The sequence below is a fragment of the Neomonachus schauinslandi genome, chromosome 8 (genome assembly GCF_002201575.2).
Source record: "Neomonachus schauinslandi chromosome 8, ASM220157v2, whole genome shotgun sequence".
Taxonomy (NCBI): domain Eukaryota; kingdom Metazoa; phylum Chordata; class Mammalia; order Carnivora; family Phocidae; genus Neomonachus; species Neomonachus schauinslandi.
Window position 1 is genome coordinate 145408968 of NC_058410.1, and position 22749 is coordinate 145431716.

At 47.1% G+C, this 22749-nt stretch overlaps 1 long non-coding RNA gene and 2 other non-coding genes across 3 annotated transcripts; all 3 read right to left on the minus strand.

Annotated features, from left to right (window-relative positions):
- Positions 1-3592: 3592 nt before the first annotated feature.
- Positions 3593-3694, minus strand: LOC123325618. The gene has a single exon (XR_006540550.1). It is a non-coding gene; the product is annotated as a U6 spliceosomal RNA (small nuclear RNA).
- Positions 3695-5778: 2084 nt separating this feature from the next.
- Positions 5779-15387, minus strand: LOC110586810. The gene is made up of 3 exons (XR_002480732.1): positions 15367-15387; positions 15030-15216; positions 5779-5820 (listed from the first exon to the last, which is right to left on the minus strand). It is a non-coding gene; the product is annotated as an uncharacterized LOC110586810 (long non-coding RNA).
- A 6663-nt stretch (positions 15388-22050) lies between these two features.
- TRNAL-CAA lies at positions 22051-22156 on the minus strand. Its single transcript has 2 exons — positions 22119-22156; positions 22051-22096 (listed from the first exon to the last, which is right to left on the minus strand). It is a non-coding gene; the product is annotated as a tRNA-Leu (tRNA).
- Between the last annotated feature and the right edge of the window lie 593 nt (positions 22157-22749).

Below are 22749 nucleotides of genomic sequence, written 5' to 3' on the forward strand. Positions count from 1 at the left end.
TTGCCGTTATTTTCCTCTCCTGCCGGAGGGTAAGGCGCGCACGACCCCTCCCGTCTGCTGGGCAGCCTTTCTTTCTCATTTAACAAGCGCACGCCGCCCTGCGCTGTGCGACACTTGATTCACCAACGGACAAGCCGCAAGCAGCAGGTGTGTCCTCAAGGCGCTTCCTTTCTAGTAGACCCGACAGATGACGTCAAGTAAACAGAAACACAACGACTGAAATTTGTTGGAAGTCCTAGGAAGGAGATAAGCGACGGGCTGAGATCAAGAACAGAGTATTGCTGGCAGAAGGAAAAACTGCTAACTCGTGGACAACCTGGAAACACCTGCTCTTCCCAAAGCTCAGATCACTAAACTTTTGTTTTGGGGGGCGGGGGCCGTGGGGAGGAAGAGTTCACTAAAAAAAAAAAAAAAAAAATCAGTGCAAGGGGGTAAGGGTGAGTTGAATTTCTAGGAACAAGATCCCTGACTAGGATTCCCTATGACTGTGGCTTTGCACTTGCTCTGAAATTGGTGTTCTCCAGATTTTCATTAGTTACCATAAATACAACACTACCTCCCAAACAGTGATCTCAGAAGCCTAAATAAAGACAGAAGCCACTCAAGGCTTTTTTATCCTAAACTGAACTGTCCTCCTGAGCAACTACTATTAGTTGAGTCATGATGGGTTCAGTTTTACCAAGGGTGCAAATGCCATAAATGGATCTGAACAGCAGGGAGGTTCCTCCAAAAATTAAAAATAGTACCACTAAAAAAAAAAAAAAAAAAAAGATCCAGCAATTCCACTTCTGGTTATATATCCAGAAGAATTGAAAGCAGTGTCTCAAAGATGTATTTGCACACCCATGTTCCCAGCAGCATTATTCACAACAGTCAAGAGGTGAAAGACACCCACATATCCTTGGAAGGATAAATGGATAAACAAAATGTGGCACATACATACAGTGGAATATTACTTTGTCTTAAAAAAGGAAGGAAATCCCGTCACATGCTACAGCTTGGAACCTTGAGCTTGTTAGTTAAGTGAAATAAGCCAGTCACAAAAAGACAAATACTGTATGATTCCACTTATACAAATTTCTAAAATAGTCCAATTCATAGAAACAAAGTAGAATGTTGGTTACCATTCTGTGGGGGAAAGGAAACTGGGGAATCGTGTAATGGGTATAAAGTTTCAATTTTGCAAGATAAAGAGTTCTGGCGATCTATTCCACAATATGAATATACTTAACGCTACTTACCACACTTAAAAATGGTTAAGATGGAAAATTTTATGGGTTTTTAAATCACAACTAAAAATACACATAAATATGTATCTTTTTTAAAAAATCACTTGGTCATAAACATATGGGTTTGTTCCTGAACTCTCAATTCTTTTTTTAATTAGGTTTTTAAAATTTAATTCCAGTATAGTTAACATACAGCGTTATATTAGTTTCAGGTGTACAATGTAATGATTCAACAATTCCATACATTACTCAGTGCTCACCATGATAAGTGTACTCTTAATCCCCATCACCTATTTCCCCTTTCCCCCACCTCCTCCCTTCTGGTAATCATCAGTTTGTTCTCTATAGTTAAGAGTCTATTTCTTGGTTTCTCTCTCTCTCCTTTGCTCATTTGTTTTGTTTCTTAAATTCCACATATGAGTGATAGCATATGATAATTTTCTTTCTCTGACTTATTTCACTTAGCATTATACTCTCTAGAGTGAGCCTTGTTGTTGCAAATGGCAAGATTTCATTATTTTTGATGGCTGACTAATATTCCATTTGTATATATATCACATCTTCTTTATCCATTCATCAGTGGATGGACACTTGGGCTGCTTCCATAATTTGGCTATTGTAAATAATGCGGCAATAAACATCAGGGTGCATGTATCCCTTCAAATTAGTGTTTTCATATTCTTTGGGTAAATATCCAGTACTGCAATTACTGGATCATAGGGGAGCTCTATTTTTAACTTCTTGAGGAGCCTCCATATTGTTTTCCAGAGTGGCTGCACCAGCTTGCATTCCCACCAACAGTGCACAAGAGTTCCTTTTTCTCCACATCCTCACCAACAGGTGTTATTTCTGTGTTTTTGATTTTAGTCGTTCTGACCGGTGTGAGGTGATATCTCATTGTGGTTTTGATTTGCATTTCCCTGATGATGAGCATCTTTTTATGTGTCTCTTAGCCATCTGTATGTCTTCTTTGGAGAATGTTCAGGTCTTCTGCCCATGTTTTAAATTGGATTGTTTTTTGGTGGACTCCCAATTCTATTCCATTGGTCTGTATGTCTGCCCTTACATCAGTACCACACAGTTTTGGTTACCTTAGTTTTCACTAAGCTTAGAAATCAGGAAGTGTGAGCCCTCCACCTTTGTTCTTCTTTCTCAAGATTGCTTCAGCAATTCATATTGAAATTTAATATGGATTGGAGGAATGGCTTTTTCTTTTCTGCAAAAAAAAAAGGTTGTTGGAATCTTGATAGGGATTATATTGATCTGTAGACCACTTTGGGTAGTATTAACACCTTAACAACATTTGTCTTCCTATTTAGGAACACAGGATGTCCTTTTTGGGTCCTCTTTAATTTCTTTCGGGAATGCCAGTATACCAGTCTTTCACCTCCTTGGCTGAATTCATTCCCAGGTATTTTATTCTTTAAATGCTATTATAATTGGGATTGCTTTCTTAATTTTCTTTATGGATTGCTGTTCATTGCTGGTAGGTAGAAACAGAACTAATTTTTCTGTGAGTGTCTTGTACTCTGCAACTTTACTGAGTTCATTCGTTAGCTCCTGTCGGTTCTTTGGAATCATGTCTTCTGTGAATAGAGACAATATTATTATTTCTTTCCAATTCAGGTGCCTTAGATGGATTTTTCTTGTCTAATTGCTCTGGTTGGAACATTCAGTACAATGTGAATGGCATAGTGGTGAGAGAGGCATCCTTGTCTCATTCTTGATCTTAGGGAGATTCAACACTGAGGATGATGTTCACTGTGGGCTTTTCATAAATGCCCTTTATCATGTTGAGGAAGGGCATGCTGTTTTAAGTGGTGAATCACAGTCTCTTTTTATCTCATGTTCCAAGAAAGGGGGATATCCGTAATAAAACTGGATGAAATGTAGTTAAAATAGGAATACTGTGTCATTTCAACAAATTCTACATCAAATTTATTAAAAAATTGAAGGATCCCAGAGCAAAGAACTAGCTGAATTCTCTACTAGAGAAATCAAGTTTGGATACTTGTCCTGGGACATTCTTAGGAGCCTTCTGCTGCTGGCGCCCACTCACCTCATTTACGCTCACTTGACGATGGAGGTATCAGGTACTTCGGTCACCGGTCCTCTGCACCTACTTTCTATGCTGAACATTCTGCCTCTTTTAAAAATGTATCTTCATTTTTAGTGAAGCAGGAGGTATCCACAATTCAGTTGAATTTTAACTTGACTTTTCAAATCTTAGACATGCTTTACCCTGGGGAATACTGGCTTCACAATGATATGAACTCAATTGTTAGGATGAAATCTACCAGTCCAAGGATAGCTTAGTCAAACCCGCATTTCCTGCTTGATTTAATTTTTAATTTTTTTCTTTTAAAAGTATGGAATGCTTCATGAATTTGCATGTCATCCTTGTGCGGGGCCCACGCTAATCTCTGTTCACTTTAACTCTGGTATGTGTGTGCCCAAACCAGCACTATTCTGTATTATTTTACTCACACATTAAAAGCCAAAGTCAGGTGCTGACCTTCTATTATCCTCTGAACAGTCTTAGTGAGTACACAACCATGTGGCCTGGCCTACGTCCATCAGATTCACTTTACAAGCAAGGTGCTCTGTGCAAAGACCCAAGAAAAGAAGGAGAACTGATCTGGGAATTGAATGCTGGGGCAGGCAAGTGATGACCCCCAGAGAGAACTGCTACTATTTCTCTCACAATCCACGGGTTGTCCTTAAAGCACTGTCCACCTAAATTCTTATTCTGCCAAGAGCTCTATGCTTCTAAAGGATGAAGAAGAGGGGCACCTGGCTGGTCAGTTGGAAGAATGTGTTACTCTTGATCTTGGGGTCATGAGTTCAAGCCTCATGTTGGGTGTAGAAATTACTAAACAGAAAGAGGAAAGGAAAGGAAAGGAAAGGAAAGGAAAGGAAAGGAGAAAGGAAAGGAGAAAGGAAAGGAGAAAGGAAAGGAGAAAGGAAAGGAAAGGAAAGGAAAGGAAGAAAGGAAGAAAGAAAGAAAGAAAGAAACTTTAAAAAAGAGAGTGAGGAAGTGAGATGGAGGGAAGCCTTGAAAGGCTGTCGGCAGGGGACACTGGTTTTTAACAGCAAACACCAAAAACGCATTTGGTAATGTATTCACACACCTACAGGGAAAGAAGAAAAAGGAGACCATGCAATGAGTTGCCACAAAATTACATTTACTTAACTTAAGGATTTTTATTCTTTGGGCATGTGCTTTTCAGTTCCGATATTTAAAATGCTTTTCCTTTTGATTTGACACTTTAGAAATTAATGATTAATAAAAGTTGTAGTTTCAGACTGGACGGCTTTATATTTATCTAAAACATATCAAGTCCAAATTCGAAATAACTGGTTGCAAAATAGTTTCATATCAGATTACACAGGACAAAAGGCATTCAAAACAAAGGTCATTTGGGATAAAAAGGAAGGGCCCAGCTTTCTGCCTTTTTTGGAGCTTCTCACCATATAAAATGATTTCAAGGACTGTCCAATATTTGGCTTTTCAATAGCCACACACAGTAAATAAAATAAAATACTATATGTAACTGCATTTCACTACTTACACAGCCGAGTCTGCAAGTAGACTGAGCTTTCCTGTGGGCAGCTAAGTTTTATTGTAGTAAGTTTGTACTGAATGAAATTGTAATTAAGCTGGGAAAGGTCAGATTTCAGATAAGCAGGTTAGAATAAGCTTCCAGCAGTTTAGAGTAAGCGTCTAAGGGGACCACAGTCTCACAACGTGCTGGCTTTGTGCAGACGCGCAGAGGGCAAGGAGGTACAGGAGCTGAGAGGAATCACCACGGATGAGCAGAGCTGAACAGGGCTGTGACCTCAGTGCAATTCCAGAAGGACAAGATGCAAGGGATACAGAAGGAGAAAGCACGCAGAACACCCAGAGGAGAGTAAACCTCAGGACGCTAAAGTTAGATGCAGAGCAATAAACGTGAACTTTATTGGTACGATTTTCGGGGTAGTATGCTTTGTGCTGGTCATTTGACGGTGAATGAAAGACACAATTTCTTCCTCAAGGAGATGAACCTAGAGAGGAAGAGAGCCAAAGAGACAACTGAACTTATGACAGCAGCATCTGCAGGGTGGTTTGGGGGCCACACAGAGGAGGGCGTGGAAGAGGCCTGAGGACCAGGGGTGTGTGTGAGACAGACAGACAGACACTCAGCAGCAGCATGCTGTGGTCTGGCTGGTGCACGCACACACACACACGAGGTCGGGGTGTGCAGAAGGCGGAATTTCCACACGGAAACTCACACACGGTTCTGACGCCCTTGCAGGTCAAGCACAGGAGAATCACTCTCCCCTCTTTGCACGTCTCCCGAGGCTTCACTCTGCCCACAGCCCAGGGTAAGCAGAGCCTGGCTGCTTGGCGGTGAGGGGACCAAGAAAGTGTCACAGGGATGACAGGATGAGTTACGAACAACGCTGTGCTTGGCGGCGAGCGAGTTCTGAGTTCTGTCCTAAGCACTTGCGTTTCCAGCACCGCAGGGGCTCATGCAGCTGATGTTTCTCACGCCAGAAGTTCTACTGTCGGGAAATGATGTGGTAAAACAATGAAAGTAGCTTTTGCCTGGAAAACAATTTGAGCTACCTCAGTAAATTCATTTTAAGTTGAGTTTCATCAGAAGAGAAAAATAGTGTTAATGGTCACTGATCACCAACAATCACACGATGAATAATGACCTGCACGGAGGCAAGCTTTCACTTTCCAGTTATTGCAAATCATGACCGCTATAGAGACAGGACTGTTTTACATTTCAGGTGGAGAAAACATGTAATATTATCTCTTCACATGGACAAAAGATAAACTGAGGCATATTAAACACTTTAAGAGTTTATTTGGGCAAAAAGTGATTTGGATCAGGCAGCACCAGACCTGAAGTGGGTAGCAATGTTGCACCAACAGCTCAGGGAGAGACCCTTAAGAAAGCAGAAGCAGGGGCACCTGGGTGGCTCAGTTGATCTCAGCTCAGGTCTTGATCTCAGGGTCCTGGGTTCAAGCCCCACATTGGGCTCCATGCTGGGTATGGAGCCTACTTAAAAAAAAAAAAAAAGATAAAGCCTCCTCGGCTGTTTGCAACTATTGAATATAATTTCATAACCTTGAAGCATCGATAGGCTGACTTTGGCCTACTTACATAAGCCACCAGAGCGTCAGACCCCTCAGTCTAATGGCCTCCTTCTTTAATTCACTTATCACTACATGGCATTAAGATAAAAGAAATTCATCACTTTTTTTTTTAAGATTTTATTTATTTATTTGACAGAGACAGCAAGAGAGGGAACACAAGCAGGGGGAGTGGGAGAGAGAGAAGCAGGCTTCCCACTGAGCAGGGAGCCTGATGCGGGGCTCGATCCCAGGACCCCGGGATCACAACCTGAGCCGAAGGCAGACGCCCAACAACTGAGCCACCCAGGCGCCCCAAATGCATCACTTTTGATAAAGAAGAGAGCACAGTTAAGTTCAGTCTTACCTGCAACTTGAGTCTAATTCAAATAACAAACCTTTGTTTAACTCCCTGGGTTGGAAATACTCCCTATTCTTTACTTCAGTGTTTTCCAAAAGGAATATTACTAGCATTTTGGATGGAAAAACTCTTTCTTTATACTCCACTGCAGTACACTCTCCTCTATACAACTGTCTATAGAACAGATGATAATATGTACTATGTAATACACTATGTTTAGAATTTCTGGACCCCACCCACAAAAATAAGTAGCACATCCCAGTCATTGTGACAACCAAAAAAATATCCCCAAATATATTTCCAAATGTAGATCAGAAGGTAGCAATGCTCTGGCTTGAGGACCAGGGAATATTAGCACAGATAGTTTCTTTACTGCTTGAATAAACAAAGTATTTTGTTTTACGTGATTTGCTCTATAGCATCCTTTTAATTAAAAGTTGATTCCTTTTTGGAAGGGAGATTAATATTCCTTAGCTTCTTCTCAAAGAAGAAGCATATATTTGTTTCCACAGTAGCAAGTGAAGAAAGGCCATTTCACAAGTAAGTTGAGAGCACAGACTGTATCTCCCAGATAGAGGAAACCTTGAGAAATTTAACACTGTATCATAGTTTTAGATAGAATGGAATAGTTACATTAACATGTATATTGTACTTAATAAATGTGTTACCTTTTTTTTTTAAGTGCATTAACTTAAAAAAGAGTCCCACTTGGTCAGAGGTATGGTCCTCCCAGCCCAGAGTGCATGATTCTAGAATTGTGGGATGCAATAATGCTCTCCTAGACGTCTACTCGTGACTTACATACGTAGTCACGTAAATATGACGAGTATGGGAAAGCTTTCCATAATAAAGCAAGCCTTTCGAGGCATTTAAGGAAACATATCAGAGAGAGGAAAAGACAGAACTCTGCTTTAGGCTTCCCCCAGCCTAAAGGCTGACCTTTACAGGCACTGAGGGGAAAAACCAGGACATAATTATGCGAGGTTTCAATAGCAGCTCCTTCCCTCGCTCCAGTGTTTGCTTCAACACCACCAAGCAGTTAGCCGAATCCTGATGCTACCTGCCTGGTGATGTAAGCAAAATGTTAGAAATGATTAAGAAACGTTACTTGTTATTTCTAGAAACTGTCCTGGTTTTTAGGATGCCACTCTCGTTGGATTATTTGTGCTACACACTGAAGAGTGGCTTGGGTCAAGCCTGTGTACAGTTCCTTGCTTCTACCTGGCGTAAAGGTGAGTAAGATGCTCTTGGGCACAATCTAGAGACGAGGCACACAGTGAGTGTGCGGTTACAAAGCAAGGTGGCAAGTGCTCTCACGAAGGGGAAGCGCAGAGCTGCTGGGCATCTGACCCTAAGACGGTCAAACAGAAAGTTCCACGGGCGATAGGCTGATGCGGCTCTTATCACATGAGTACAGATGGCCAGACAGGGCAAGGGAGGCAGATAAGAACTTTTCAGACAGAATCCATGTACAAAGTCATGGAGACAGTCTTTAAATGGTGCCGTTGGACCACAGAAGTGCGGATTGGGTAGGAAGGGAAAAGGAAACGGGGCTGGAGAAGCAGGTGAGGCCCTGAAGAGTCCTGTCGCCAGGCTGACGAGCTGAGCCGTCAGCAGGTGCTAAGCAGGCACGTGACGTTGGCTTTGGGTTTCAGGACCGTCACTGTGGTGACGGTGTGCACGTCGGGAACCGCTGGAGGCTCGGAGACCACAAGAACCGTCCAGGGGAGCTCTCAGGAGGCAGGTGGGACTTGCTGGCTGGCTACGGGACCGAACGGGTGGAAGAAGCGCCCTGAGGTGACTCACATGCTTCTGACCAGAGGGCTGCTTTCTGCTTCCCTCTCATCTCTCTCATCTTCCCCTGACTTTTCCGGTGTTCTCACAGAGCTTACTCCACTACCAGCTCCACTTTTCTTCCCGATAACTTGGCTGGCTCACAAATCTTACCATTTAATCCTTCTTGCTTATATATATATGTTCACTTATACATTCATAAATATACATTGCTAGTCCTCATGTTGCCTAAGCTCAAGTTTTTTATTTTGGCAAAGAAGGTCTAAAGCCTCATTTCACTTGGATGTTCCATTTCCTTTGCACTGTTCAAAATGATCATATTCTGCCAAATCAGCTTCTTTTCTCAATGTTTCCTTTCAAGATGGAACTAGCTTTTCCCGCAACTTACAGGCTGGAAATACTTGGTTTGGTTCTCTCCTAGGTTCAAACTCTTGGACGTACACAAAGATCACAAAATGAGCCTATAGTAGGGACAAAAGGGGAAGATGAGGCAGCCGTCCAAGGAAGCCCGGGTTGCTTGGGCATCTCATCTCTAAGAGTAACGTGTGCAGGAATTGTATTACAGAGACAAAGCAAGACTTATCTAAGATGGTAGGAGGGTGATTACAGAATAAGACAGTAAGATTTTTGTTCCTAACTTGCCACTCTGCCCAACCTGTGGTTAGCTGCAATGCATTTTCTTCAAACATCTATCTCCCTTGAGGACCTCTGTGGCTCTATGGGCTTTCTTTTTTCTTTTCTTTTTTTAAGACTTTATTTATTTATTTGACACAGAAGAGAGAGAGCATGAGCAGGGGGAGCTGCAGGAAAAGGGAGAAGCACGCTTCCCACTGAGCAGGGAGCCCGACGCGGGACTCGATCCCGGGACTCCAGGATCATGACCTGAGCCGAAGGCAGAGGCTTAACCGACTGAGCCTCCCAGGTGCCCCTCTCCGGGCTCTCTGCCCACCTTTCTCCTCTAAGTAACCAGGGTCCCCTGCCTCCAAGTCACATGCCGCTCTTCAGGTAGCAGTGATCCCTACAGACTGCACCCGTCTGTCTTCTCTACAGCATGAGCACGTACTACCCCCACATTTCTTCCCCCACCCAGCCCGGAGGCCATTGTACCGAACACAGCTCTTGCACAGGTATTTCTCACGACTTCTTTGAGGGCAGCAAAACTGAAGAACAATAAAGGTGGAAGACCTTTCGAAACTCTTTGACTTCAAACCTGGCCAGAAAGTTACAGAAATCAAGACAGTATTGTATTGGTGAGAGAACAGATCAAAAGAACAGAATAAAGAGCACAGAAATAGAACCACAAAAATATAGGCGGCAATCTTCGATAACAACACAAAGGCAATTCTTTTTTTTTTTAGATTTTATTTTTTTATGTAATCTCTACCCCCACTGTAGGGCTCAAACTCATGACCCAGAGATCAAGAATCACAGGCTCTCTTGACAGAGCCAGCCAGGCACCCCCCCAACACAAAGGCAACTCAGTGGAGAAAGAATAGTCTTTTCAACCAGTGGTGCTGGTCCAACTAGGTATCCACATGCAAAAAACAAAACAAAAATAGGAAGGAAGGAGGGAGGGAAGGAAGGAAGGAGAGAGAAAGAAAGAGAGAAAGAAAGAGAAAAAGAAAAAAAGGAATCTAGGCACAGACTTTATAACTAGCACAAAAATTAACTCAAAATGCATCACAGACTTAGATGTAAAACACAAAACTATAAAACTTCTAGAAGATAGCAGAGGGGGAAATCTAGGTGAGCTTGGCTTTGGTGATAACTTTTTAGATACAACACCAAAAGCATGATCTGAGAAAGGAAGAAATTGGTGAGTTGGCTTCATTAAAACTAGTAACTCTCACTCTGCAGAAGTCACTACTAAGAGAACGAAAAGACAAGCTTAGCCTGGGAGAAAATATTTACAGAACATGTATCTGACAAAGGACTTGTATCCAAAATATACTTAAAACTCAACAATCAGAAGACAAACAACCCAACCTACAACCCTAAAAAACCCTACCCAACAACCCTAAAAAATCAGGATAAGGTCTAAACAGACACTTCACCACATAAGATACACAGATGGCAAGTAAGCATATGGAAAAATGCTCGACATCATAGGTCATTTGGGAATTGCAAATTAAAACAATGAGATACCACCATATATCTATTAGAATGGCTAAAATCCAAAAAACCCCGACAATACCAAACGGTATTAAGGATGTGGAGCAAAAGGAACCTTCATTCACTGTGGAAATGCAGAATGGTACAGCCACTTTGCAAGAGAGTTGGAAGTTTCTTACAAAGTTAAATACAATGTTACATATGATCCAGCAATTGTATTCCAGATATTTACCCAAATGAGTTGAAAACATAAAGCTCGCGTATAAATATTTATAGCAACTTTATTCATAATAAAGTTGCCGAAACCTGGAAGCAACCAAGACGTGCGTCAAAAGGGGAATGGATCAGCAAACTGTTATACGCATAAAATGGAATATTATTCAGTGATTTAAAAAAGCTATCAAGCCACAAAAAGGCAGGGAGGAACCTTAAATGCATACTTCTAAGTGAAAGAAGGCAGTCTGAGAGGCTACATACTGTGTGATTCCAACTACATGACAGCCTGGGAAAAGCAAAGCTACAGAGACAGTAACAGGAACAGTGCTGCCTTGGGCTCAGCTGAGACCGGGAGGAGTGACCCCCAGGGCGGTGACACTGCCTTGATGGATACAGGACATCGTGCATTTGTCAAAATGTACAGAATTGTACGGCACAAAGGGTTGAGCCCTAATGTAAACTATGAGCTTCAGTAGATCATGTATCAACATCAGCATCCATTGTAACAATGTGCCACGCTAATGCAAGGTGTTAATAAGGAAATCGTACTGGGAAGAGGAGGGGGTATATGGGAACTCTGCACAGTGATCTGCTGTGCACCCCCCACTGCCCATAAAGTCGCCTCATCCCATTTCAGCATGGCACGCCTCTCCTCTCCTGCACTGAACACCTAGAGAACAATCCCCAGTACCCCACTGTGGTAGAGAAGCAATCATATCCAGCAGGGAGGAATGGGCCCGAGACCCCAGAATCTAAGTGCTTCTTAAACAACTTTGACTTTCCTTGTTTTAGCAGCCTGCTGCACTCTCATTCCCACACATAGCTGCTATTGTCTTAGGGGATCCCATTGTATGAACTGAGTTTTGTCACCCACAGAGAGTTTGCAAAATCAATTAGCCTTAGTCAATACGCTTTCCTGCTTCTAAAACTGTAAATTGCCCTTCCATTTTTCCTTGCCATTGTGAGTTTGTGCATTTTAAAAAATCTGTTTTAGTCTTGCCTGGGAGGGAATTAAATTAGTTGCTCTAGTTATCGTTATCTTTACTCGTATGTTCACATCTCTGGTAATAAATAGTACAAAGTGCATTTTAAAATTTTACAGGAACGATACCACCTTGGGTATAGCGCTTACTTAAAATAAATAAACTTTAAGGATTGGGAAAACAAATAAACTCAAATTGCACTAAATACAATACGGTTTAGTCAAAAGGAATAATTCTCACAAGACCACAAGCATTCTGTAATAACAAAACATTATCGTGAAGGCAGTTACATTCATTTTTCATCAAACAAGCTGACCAAAACCTGGAATCCAGTCTGATCCCTGTTTGTCTCTTTAAGTCATTAATATGAACAATTTCCTTTCCTCTTGAAGAGTCCTGTTACAGCAAGAGGACCCCACCCGAGGGGAATGCAGACCTGCAAGGGGGGCCTTAAGCTCCCTTCAGATCCCCTATCAGAGCAAAGTGCACAGCTGCTGGGCATTCTGGTGGTTGCTCCATGAACAGAGCTGCTCGGCATGAGGATCAGGGAGCTCTTCTGCTTTCAGCAGGCACGGGATGTCCCACCCAGCCTCATTCCATAGTAATGCCGACACACTCGGTAAACGTGTGATCGCCCCCACCGCAGGCAGCAAGGACGTCACAGTCACCTGGTGTCCCGTGATTAGACATTCAGTGCCCAGGAGAAGGGGCCCCGAAAGAGAGTATCTACAGAAAATATACAGGAATTGTAACTGAATTCTCCCGTATGACATGCTCCTATGTGAGAATTTTAAAAGTAGACAATGAAAGGAAAACATTGAACTGTGATCCCTCATTGAAATTTGAAGGATTACAAAAAAGCTTAGAAAATCTACCCCTTCCCCACACAATTATTATTATCTGTGCTTCCAAATGTTACCCAGGAAAATCACTTCTCTGATAAAGCCTGGCTTAAAAAAAAAAAAAAAAAAATTTAGCCTGGGTGGCTCAGTCGGTGAAGCGGCTGCCTTCGGCTCAGGTCATGATCCCAGGGTCCTGGGATCAAGCCCCACTTGGGGCTCCCTGCTCGGCGGGAAGCCTGCTTCTCCCTCTCCCACTCCCCCTGCTTCTGTTCCCTCTCTCGCTGTGTCTCTCTCTGTCAAATTAATAAATAAAATATTTTAGGGGCGCCTGGGTGGCTCAGTCGGTTAGGCGACTGCCTTCGGCTCAGGTCATGATCCTAGAGTCCCTGGATCGAGTCCCGCATTGGGCTCTCTGCTCGGCAGGGAGTCTGCTTCTCCCTCTGACCCTCCCCCCTCTCATGTGCTCTCTCTCTCTCATTCTCTCTCTCAAATAAATAAATAAAATCTTTAAAAAAAAAAAAAAGGAAGCCTTTAATAAATAGAAATATATGCCTTGCTCTTAATCTAGCAATTCAATGTAATCCAAATATAAACACAGAAAAATAGTGGCGGGAATGAAGGAGGGAGATAAAGAATGATATTAATGTTCATCTGGAAAAACAAACACATACTAATCAGAAAAGCACTGTTAGAGAGCAGTGATGAGGACGAGCACAAGATACTAAAAATATAGCTTATAAAATAAGATGAAAAAGAGGGAGGCAAACCACAGGAGGCTCTTAACTCTAGGAAACAAACTGAGGGTTGCTGGAGGGGAGGTCGGTGGGGGGATGGGGTAACTGGGTGATGTAATGAGCACTGGGTCTTATACTCAACTGATGAATCACTGAATTCTACCCCTGAAACTAATAATAATACACTTTATATTAGGTAACTTGAAGCTAAATAAAAAAAATAAAAATTTAAAGAATTTTTAAAAATGTATTTTAAAGCTACGATGATCACAACGCATTAGTCCTGGAGAGGAAATGGACCAACAGGAGGAAGTGGAGTCCACCTGCCCCCACTCCTCGCTACCGGCCTAGAATCACCGGGCCCTGTGGCCTGGCTGGCTAGGGTCGTCCAGGGTCGACTTGTTACAGTTACAGTTTGGTCTGCCCTGACTTGTATCAGCCGCCTCGCCTCCTGCCTCCTGGTGGGGTTCTTGAAGTCACCACGATCTCACTGATCTAACTTCATCAGTCCAGGACTGTATAGATTTTCCTGTGATTAGGAAAATTCAGTTACAATTACTTTATATCTTCTATAGATAAAGCTCATCTTTCCTTGCAATACGTATTTACAAGTGAGATAAAATCATTCGGGGTTCGCCTGGGGGGCTCAGCCGGTGAGGCGTCTGCCTTCTGCTCAGGTCATGATCCAGGACCAAGCCCCACTGGGTCTCCCTGCTCAGCGGGGGGCCTGCTTCTCCCTCTCCCTCTGCCGCTCCCCCTGCTTGTGCTTTCTCGCTCTGTCTCTGTCAAATAAATAAATAAAATCTTTAAAAAAAAGATAAAATCATTCAGACTGACTTTTTAAAGCTGAAGAGCCAAATATGTCACTATATTTATGCGAACCCTTAATGAATATTTAGGGTGATGTTTTCTTGACAAAAAGCAAATACTAAAGGCAATGCAAAATAACACAACTAGTTTGGAAATCAGTTTGGCAGTTTTCTTGTAACGTTAAAGTACACTTACCACCCAACTCAGCAATACCGCCCCTAAGTATACTTACCCAAGAGAAGTGAAAGCATATTTTCAGACAAAGACTAGACCCAACCCAAATGTCTACTAACTGGCAAGTGAATTTGCTATACCCACACACGGAAATTCTACCCATCAGTAAGAGGAAGAATTACACATGCAACAACACAGCAGTACACAGCAGGACCTCCAAAGCATCGTTGTCAATAAAAAAAAAGTGATTCTATGAAATTCTAGATAAGTAAACTAAAGTGACCTACAGTGAGAGAAAGCAAACTGATGTTTGCCAGTGGTCTGAAAATGGACGGACTGACTTAGAGGAGCATGAAGGGACATTTCTAGACTATGAAAACATTGTGTGGATAGTTTTATGGCCGTTGATTTATTTGTCAAAGCTCATTAAATTGTACTCTTAAAATTGCTGAGTTTTATCGTATATCTCATTCGAGCCGATTAAAACAACAGCACCAGGAACAGGCCACCACCTATGCCGGCAATTTCTCTGGGCAGGACGTCCTAGCCGGGGTTTGCGTGGCTGTGCTTCTGCTTGCACCAAATGTGAGTCTCGTCCCTGCACCCATTCTAGGAGTTACCAGAACACCCTGTTAGGAAAGCTGACCTTGAGCCGAGTGACAGGAAATGGCACCACAGCGAGAGGTTCGTTTCCATGCTGAAAAGGTCATTTTCTGTATTCATTTTAGTAGCTGGGTATTTGTTCAAGCAATGTTCCGCTATTTGCTTCTCTTCCTCAGGGCTTCAATTAGAGTGAAGAACGTCGGACGTAAGAGAAAAATCCCTGAAAAATCCTAACAGGACAAAAACAAAATCTGAAGCTAGTAGCTCTATGTTTGTTTAGAGAAAACTGAGAGTTGCCCACTCTGCAACTGCTGGGTAGATCCCCCCCGCAGAGCAGAGATCTAAACCCCTCCCCGAGGACAGCTCCCATTCTCTCCCACCTGTTCTCCTGGCTCATCCCGCACAGCCACCGCCTGCTCCCCGCTCTCCGGGGGCCGCTCCCGCACCCGGGCCTGCAGCTCCTCGGGCAGGATGGTCAGGAACTGCTCCAGCACCAGCAGCTCCACGATCTGCTCCTTGCTGTGCGTCTCGGGCCGCAGCCAGCGTCGGCAGAGCTCCCCGAGCCCGGTGCGACTCTCAGCCTCGAGGGGTCCAGGTGTCTCTGGAGAGCAAAACTGAAGCACCTGCAAAAGATCTCCCTGGTATGCGGTTTCTCCCTTCGAATGCTGGAGTCTCCTTTCCAAGTATGTTCATCCTTCTCCACCTTCAGGGTCACAAGCCCCACCGCGTCCTCTGGAACTTGGAGGGTGCAAGGTCCAGCTTCGCTTGCTTCGTGGTCTGCTGGATTGAAATAACCCGACAGAGTGTATTACACGCTCTCCGTTGAGAGATTCCCCTCGAGGTTCTTCAGGGTGGCAAAGAAGTAGGAAACCCCACGAAGAGCAGGACAACCTAGATGCCAGACACATTCTGACTCACGAAACAGTAAGGAAATACTATTAGGGGAAAAAAATGCTAAAATTATTTACACGCCACCGAAAGACAATTTCCACAGTAGTTGTCCATAAGCAAAGAAAACTTAAGAGACAAGAGATCACCAACTCGAATTCCCAGGTAATGAAAGATCCTCGCTTTTCCTGCTTCCCAGCGAACGGGCGGCCCCTTCCTCTGTGACAGACAACAAGCAGTTAGGGGCTCACCTCCTGCTGCGTGCTGACCAGGCGACGTTACTAATCGTTTACACGTCCGTCTCCACCCATGGAGCCAGGTCCCCGTCTATACGTCACATTTACACTGATTAGTCCCTTAGGATTTCTGAAGCGCGGCTGATACCCAGCAGGGCCCCGGGCTCGCCAGGCAATGGAAATGGACGGGAGGCCTCGTGGGAGTCCCAGAAAGGCTTCACAGGGACTTCTGCTCCGCACAACGAGGCCGCCGGAAGGAAGGAATTCTCGGGCTGGCTCCCCGAGGGGCGGTCAGGGAGGGTGTTTTACGGAAACTTAGGTGGGGAAAGGGTTTAGCACAAGCAGGTGGAGGCGGGGGTGTATCCGCACCTGCGCGCGTAAAGATCGCGCTCCTTCCCGTGTGGCAGGGCTGCTTAACACGTTAAATCTGCACCCCAGGTGCGACTTCTAACGTCCCAAGGAGGGGAGAGTCCGCCAAAGTTCAGCGCTGGGGTCCGTCCGGTGCAGACTGGTTTGGTCCGGGGCTCGCCAGCTCAGGGGTCAGCACCCTCCCCCCGCCTTCCCGCAGGGTACGCTACTCCGGACGCACAGAGGGTTGTTCTGTGCTAATGGAGACAGCTGCGGAAGGCTGGGTTTTGTGCTGGGGGTCGAGAGGACCCGAGTCCAGTCCCTGCTCCCTTCCACCAACGTCCTCTTCATGTCACAACCAGTCAGGATGAACACTAAAAACACAAATACTCTGTAATTCCGAGTAACTCCAGGGCTCCGAAAAGGAAGACACAGGAAGGTCCCGAGTTCAAACGTCTTCCTGCGATTCTTCGCGCCCCGCGCAGCGCGCGTGGCCCCGCGGGAGCTCCGGCGGCCAGCCTGGAGGAGGCGGCGTGCGCGGGGCCGCGGGGAGGCCGCGTTCCGAGCCGAAGGGCGCGCCCGAGGGGCCCAATCAGGCTGGGGCGCCCCCGCCAGCCGCCCCCCTGCGGGCTCGCCGCCCCCCCTTTCCCCCCCCCCCCCCGCAGGCTCGCCCCCCCCTCTCTCCGCCCCCTCCGGGCACCCCCCTGCGGGCTCGCTCTCCCCTCCCTCCGCCCCTCCGGCCCCCACCCCTGCAGGTTCGCCGCTCCGCCCCCCCGCAGGCTCGCTCTCCCCTCCCTCCGCCCCCTCCGGCCCCCACCCCTGCAGGTTCACCGCCCCCTCTGAGGGCTGGGCAGGCCTCCCCCGGAAGCCGGGGCCGCGCCCGCCGCGGGAGCGGAAGTAAAGGTGGGCTCCCACGGACCTTGAAGAGGCGGGTCCTAGAGCAGCCGGCGGGGGAAACCGAGGTCTCTCTGGAGGGCTCTCTAGGACGCGGGCGGTCTCGCGCTCTCGGTGGTGCCCCAGTCTCCGTGGGCCGCCCCCAGAGGGCTTCCAGGCTGTCCAGCTATAACACTGTGCCCGTCCTTCCAGAGTTAAGTTCGCTTCTCCCACCAACACTACCCATAGCACCTGCAGACCCCTTTCTTTGTGCTGGGAAGAGGTGTGCACGTTGCACACATTAGCTCATTTGATCCTGGAAATAACGCACGAGGTTAAACGGTTTACTGATAGTCAAAGAACTTTAAACTCTGCGGTGGCCTTTTGCCACAGATCTTCACGATTTTACTGAGCTGCAGGGCTTTCGCCCCAGCCCTATGATAGCCGAATTCCGCGGTGTGACACCTTTGAAAAGCCATCACTTGATTGTCTAACTCCTATTCCACAACCTCTCTAGACTCACCTGGGCTCTAAAATCTGAACAAATGTTAATTGCTTCCCCTAACTTTAAGTAGATGAAGCAATGGATGAGACTCCCAGAAAAGGCTTTTGTAGAATTTTGAAACTTGTAAGAGAGGAAAAAAGAATTTTCCCTCTGCCCTTCTAAGTTCTTGGCTGGGGTCCTGGTAACAAAAACAAAATGAATGAGAGAAAAACACAAGCAAGTTTATTAACATGTATAGCTCATGTACACATGGCAGAGACCCAGGGAAAAAATGAGGGACTCTCCAAGGTGGCTTAGAATTCAGGCTTGAATACCATCTTCAGCTAAAGACAAAACAAAGCGGGTGTCAGGGAGGTCAGTTACGGGAGCTGACCAGGAAAAGTATAAACAGGAGTGAGCTGTGTTAGTACCTTCTTGTTTCTTGTGATTCGGGGTCATCCTTCTCTTCCTCAGAGAGGGAGACACCATTACAAAAGGGTAACTTGTACTGTTTTTAGAGCTTCTCCTGAGTCTGCGGTTTCTCAAAATAATCCTTATGCCAAAAAAAAAAAAAAAAGCCTATTTTGCTGCCCTTGAAACTCATGTCTTATTCTGATCCCTTTTCTTATTATAATCTCTTGATTTGTGACCAGATTTTGAAAGGAGGGAATAATAATCTTATACCCTTTCCCTTCATAACATGTAAGGACATCTTCCAACTTCCTTGAGATGTCCAGATCAACTCCCCTCTCTAACAGGTTTCTCCAGGTCAAGACTACATATATACTTTACTTCTAATTTCACTCTTTCTTTCAACTGCTACAGGCTGTAGACACAGATGACCTCACCCAGCCCCAGAATGAAGACTGAGCTCCTCAGTATTACAAAGTCAAGATTACAAAATCAAGAGTTTGTAGGGGCACCTGGCTGGCTCAGTTAGTAGAGCATGGGACTCTTGATCTTATCAGTTTGAGCCCCATGTTGGGTGTAGAGATTACTTAAAAATAAAACCTTCAAAAAAAAAAAGGGGGGGCGCCTGGGTGGCTCAGTTGGTTAAGCGACTGCCTCCGGCTCAGGTCATGATCCTGGAGTCCCGGGATCGAGTCCCGCATCGGGCTCCCTGCTCGGCGGGGAGTCTGCTTCTCCCTTTGACCCTCCTCCCTCTCATGCTGTCTCTCGTTCTCTCTCTCTCTCAAATAAATAAATAAAATCTTTAAAAAAAAAAAAAAAGGCTATTGGTTGACTAGAGAATTACTGCAAATTGGAGGGTGCTTGCCAGAATGTGGTGAGATAAATGCCTATTCTCCACTTTTTAACAAATTCAGATCTAAAATCCAATTCCATAGGAGTGTACTAGTGAAATAAGGAAGATGTTTCGGTTTTGAAGGTTGTGATCACATCCACCTCCACTGTGACTTCTGTCAGGAAAAATTTTCAAGGAGTTTGAAATGGATGGCACAAAGTTTCTAAGGTACCTTGAGTAGGACGACTGTCTTAGTGTGGCTGCCATAGCAAAATGCCGCAAACCAGGTGGCTTAATTACAGAAGTTTATACCTTAGAGTGCCAGAAGGTGTACAGTCCCAGATCAGGGTGGTCCACGAGGTCGGGTTCTCATGAGGGCCCTTCTCTGTTTCAAAGGGTGTCTTCTTGCTGTGTTCTCACATGGCTCAAGAGCACAGTGAGGAAGCAAGGTCCCTCAGGATTTTTTACAATGACCCTAATCCTGTTTTGGAGGGCTCTACCCTCACGACATCTAAACCCTACTTACCCTCCACAGATCCCATCTCCTGATACCATGACATTAGGGAGTAGGGTTTCAACATGAATTCTGGAGGGACACATTCAGTCCATAACAGCGATTTTCATTGGTTTTAAGCGATCTCACAACTCTGAGTTGTAGGAAACTGGTAACAGTGCAAATAATTTTCATCCACAGAAATGCAAACGAAATTGTGTCCAGTGGAATGTGAATGATCATTGTCCTGGAAATTGACAGTTAAAAACAAATCTATTTGTAAATTTGCTTCAGCATTCCAGATTGTCTATAAATATGTAGTACTTCGAATTTTCCTTTTAAATTTGTTAATTTATTTTTTAACATTTTTTTCTTTAAATTCAATTAATTAATGTATAATGTATTATTGGTTTCAGAGGTACAGGCCGGTGGTTCATCCTGAGTTTTCTTTTGAGCCAGTTCTAACATCTTACTAGTTGTTACATTATCCGACACATACTCATTTTCATTTGTATGAGAGTCATCAATTTACTTTTTTTTTTTTAACACAGTCTTTTAACCATTTGAAAACTAGGGGTATACACCAGTGGCAGAAACAAAATACGAACTTGTGGCTGGCAAATGCAGATAGCAGAACACGGTTTGGATCTGACACTAAAATGGGCCATCGCTACCCCTTCGCCCCATGTCTATACCGGGAACCCAGCGGACACGCTGGCCCCGCAGCTCTGGGAAGGCTCACGTACTCTGTTAAACACCAGCGCAAAGCCAGAGACCACAGGAGCACAGCTGAGCATCAGGGTCGCCCAAAAACGTGGGTCAAAGAAGGAAAACTGTTACTCATCCTCACATTTTTCTTCCAAGGGGGAGGACAAAGGAAAGGGTAAAGCAAGTTAAGGCTCTTCCCAATAATTCCAAGAGGCATTAGCGAGTAAAACAAAGGGGAAGTTCCTCTTAAGATGTGGTTTTGTAAAAATTCTGTAGTCACGTTTTTTTGGCTCTTGCTTTAAAACCAAAAAAGCCAATGTGCTAGCTAGACCTGAAAAGCGGGAGCAGCCTCCTTTTTTCCTTCTAGAATCTTCGGGGGAACCCGCCTCCTCTCCCTCCCATTACGTGCGTTTCTCCAACTCAGCCGGGTCTCCCGAAGCAGCGACGCGCTCCTCCGGCGTCTCCAGGAGCCCCCGCCCGCTCGGCTCACAGCGGCGTCGGGCGGACAGGGGCCCCACGCGCAGCAGGTCGGCTCTGCGTCGCCCGCGCGCGTTTAACGGCCGCGGAGACGCCGTCCGCCCGTCTCCCCGCGGTCGGTCCGTCGCGCCCGCCGGAGCGCGCGGACGCAAGCAGCGCCGGGCGGGCCGTCGGGCGGCGCACACACCCGTCGGTCCCCGGGGGACCTCTGAGGTCTGAGGTCACACCGGGGCCCTCGTCCCGACGGCGTCCCCGGGAAGCCCGTCGGGGGCCAGGCCGCCTCCGCCGGCCCGCGGCGTCCCCCGCGTTGCGCGCACTCGCAGGGACTCGGCAGCGAGCGCGCTCCCGCGCCGTCGGGAGCCGGGCCCCCCGGGGCGGGCGGCGAACGTCGAGCCCCGGGATTCGGGCTGCCGTGCTCCGGAGACGGAGGCGAGAGCGGCGAGTCGGAGGCCGCACCGAGCGTGCAGCCGCAAGACCCGCGCACGGGCAGAAACTTACTTTGTTCCTCCTTGAAGTAACTTCTCTGCCCCAGTTTGTATTTTCACAGCCACAGCCCGGCTGCACCGTCCGGCACCGTCCGGCACGCGTGGAACACCCACTGCGTGAGCAATAATTACAGCTAAACATTTAGCGAAAACCGTGTTTAACCGCAGTGGGGCCGGGTAAGGGGCGTGAGGCCACGCGGCCAGGAGCCCGGCGGACCGCGTGGGAGCCAGGTCGCAGGCCGCGGGCGGGGCCCACGGCGCAGGCGGGCACAGCAGACTAACAGGAGGCCGCGCAGGAGGGCCGGGCGGCCGGTCCTGCTCCCGCAGGACGGGGCTCGGGCGGACCAGGAGGCACGGCACGGAGGAAACGCGCGGCAGCGGCGCCGCGGCCGCTGAAAACGCGGGGCAGCACGGACGGCCCGCGCGGGCCTCCCTCCGGGCGCGGCGGCGGCACCTGCCGCAGGACTGTGCTGGGCGGGGACGCGGTCTGAGCCGAGCCGGCCGCCCGAGGCCGCGGGCAGGGACCCGCCACCTCTCCGCCCCGCCCCGCCTCGGCGCCCCGGCCGCGGCGAGCCCCAAGTCTCGCGCTTTCCAGACGTCTCGCGATGCCATCCGCCCGTCGTCTCGGCTCCCGTTTGAGTCTGCGCCAGATCGCTCGGCTCTCAGAATGTATCGCGATATTTTCGCTTTTGCTATTGTCGGTGTTTTAACAGCCCCTGTAAGAAAATTTTAAGTCAGTTTTTAATAGTGTAGGTTGGTAAGACCTCTCTTCGTGCTGCTCCGATCGGTCTAGTTGTGTAGGAAATTAGGGGGAGGAGGAAAAACGATGTGTCAGAAGTGGGATTCGAACCCACGCCTCCATTCGGAGACCAGAAGCCCCAGCGCGGGGAAGCGAAGCTTGAGTCTGGCGCCTTAGACCACTCGGCCATCCTGACACCCTGCGGAAAGGGGAGATTTTCCGCTGAAGTAGATGTGGAGGAGTGGCGCGTCTGTGACGTGGCGCCGGCCGGAGCGCTGACGACGGAGGCGCCGCCGGAGGAGGACAGAGCCCCTGTGGATCGGACAGGAACCCCGGCGGAGCGCGAGTGCTGGGGCGCGAACGCGGACACGGCTTCCCGCGGCCGCACAGCGGCGGGCGCGCCTCGAGGACCGCGCGCCGGCTTCCCCAGCCCTCCGCTCGGCTCCCAGCCTCTTGCCCTCACCCGCGTCCCGGCGCGCCAGTGGTTTTCTTTTGACGAGAGAGGAACGACAGCACACGGAACAGAAGCCCCCAATTCCGTGGCACGGCCCCCGCCTCCCCACGAGTGCCCCGCACTGGTCGGGGGAGTTTGTTGGGCTCGGAAGGCGCCTGCGCCCGGGCTCACATCTGCAGGAGCAGGGGCAGGGGCAGGTGCAGGGGCAGCGGTAGGGGCAGGGGCAGGGGCAGCGGCAGCGGCAGGGGCAGGGGCGGGGCAGGGGCAGCGGCAGGGGCAGGGCAGGGGCAGCGGCAGGGGCGGGGCAGGGGCAGGTGCAGGTGCAGGGACAGCGG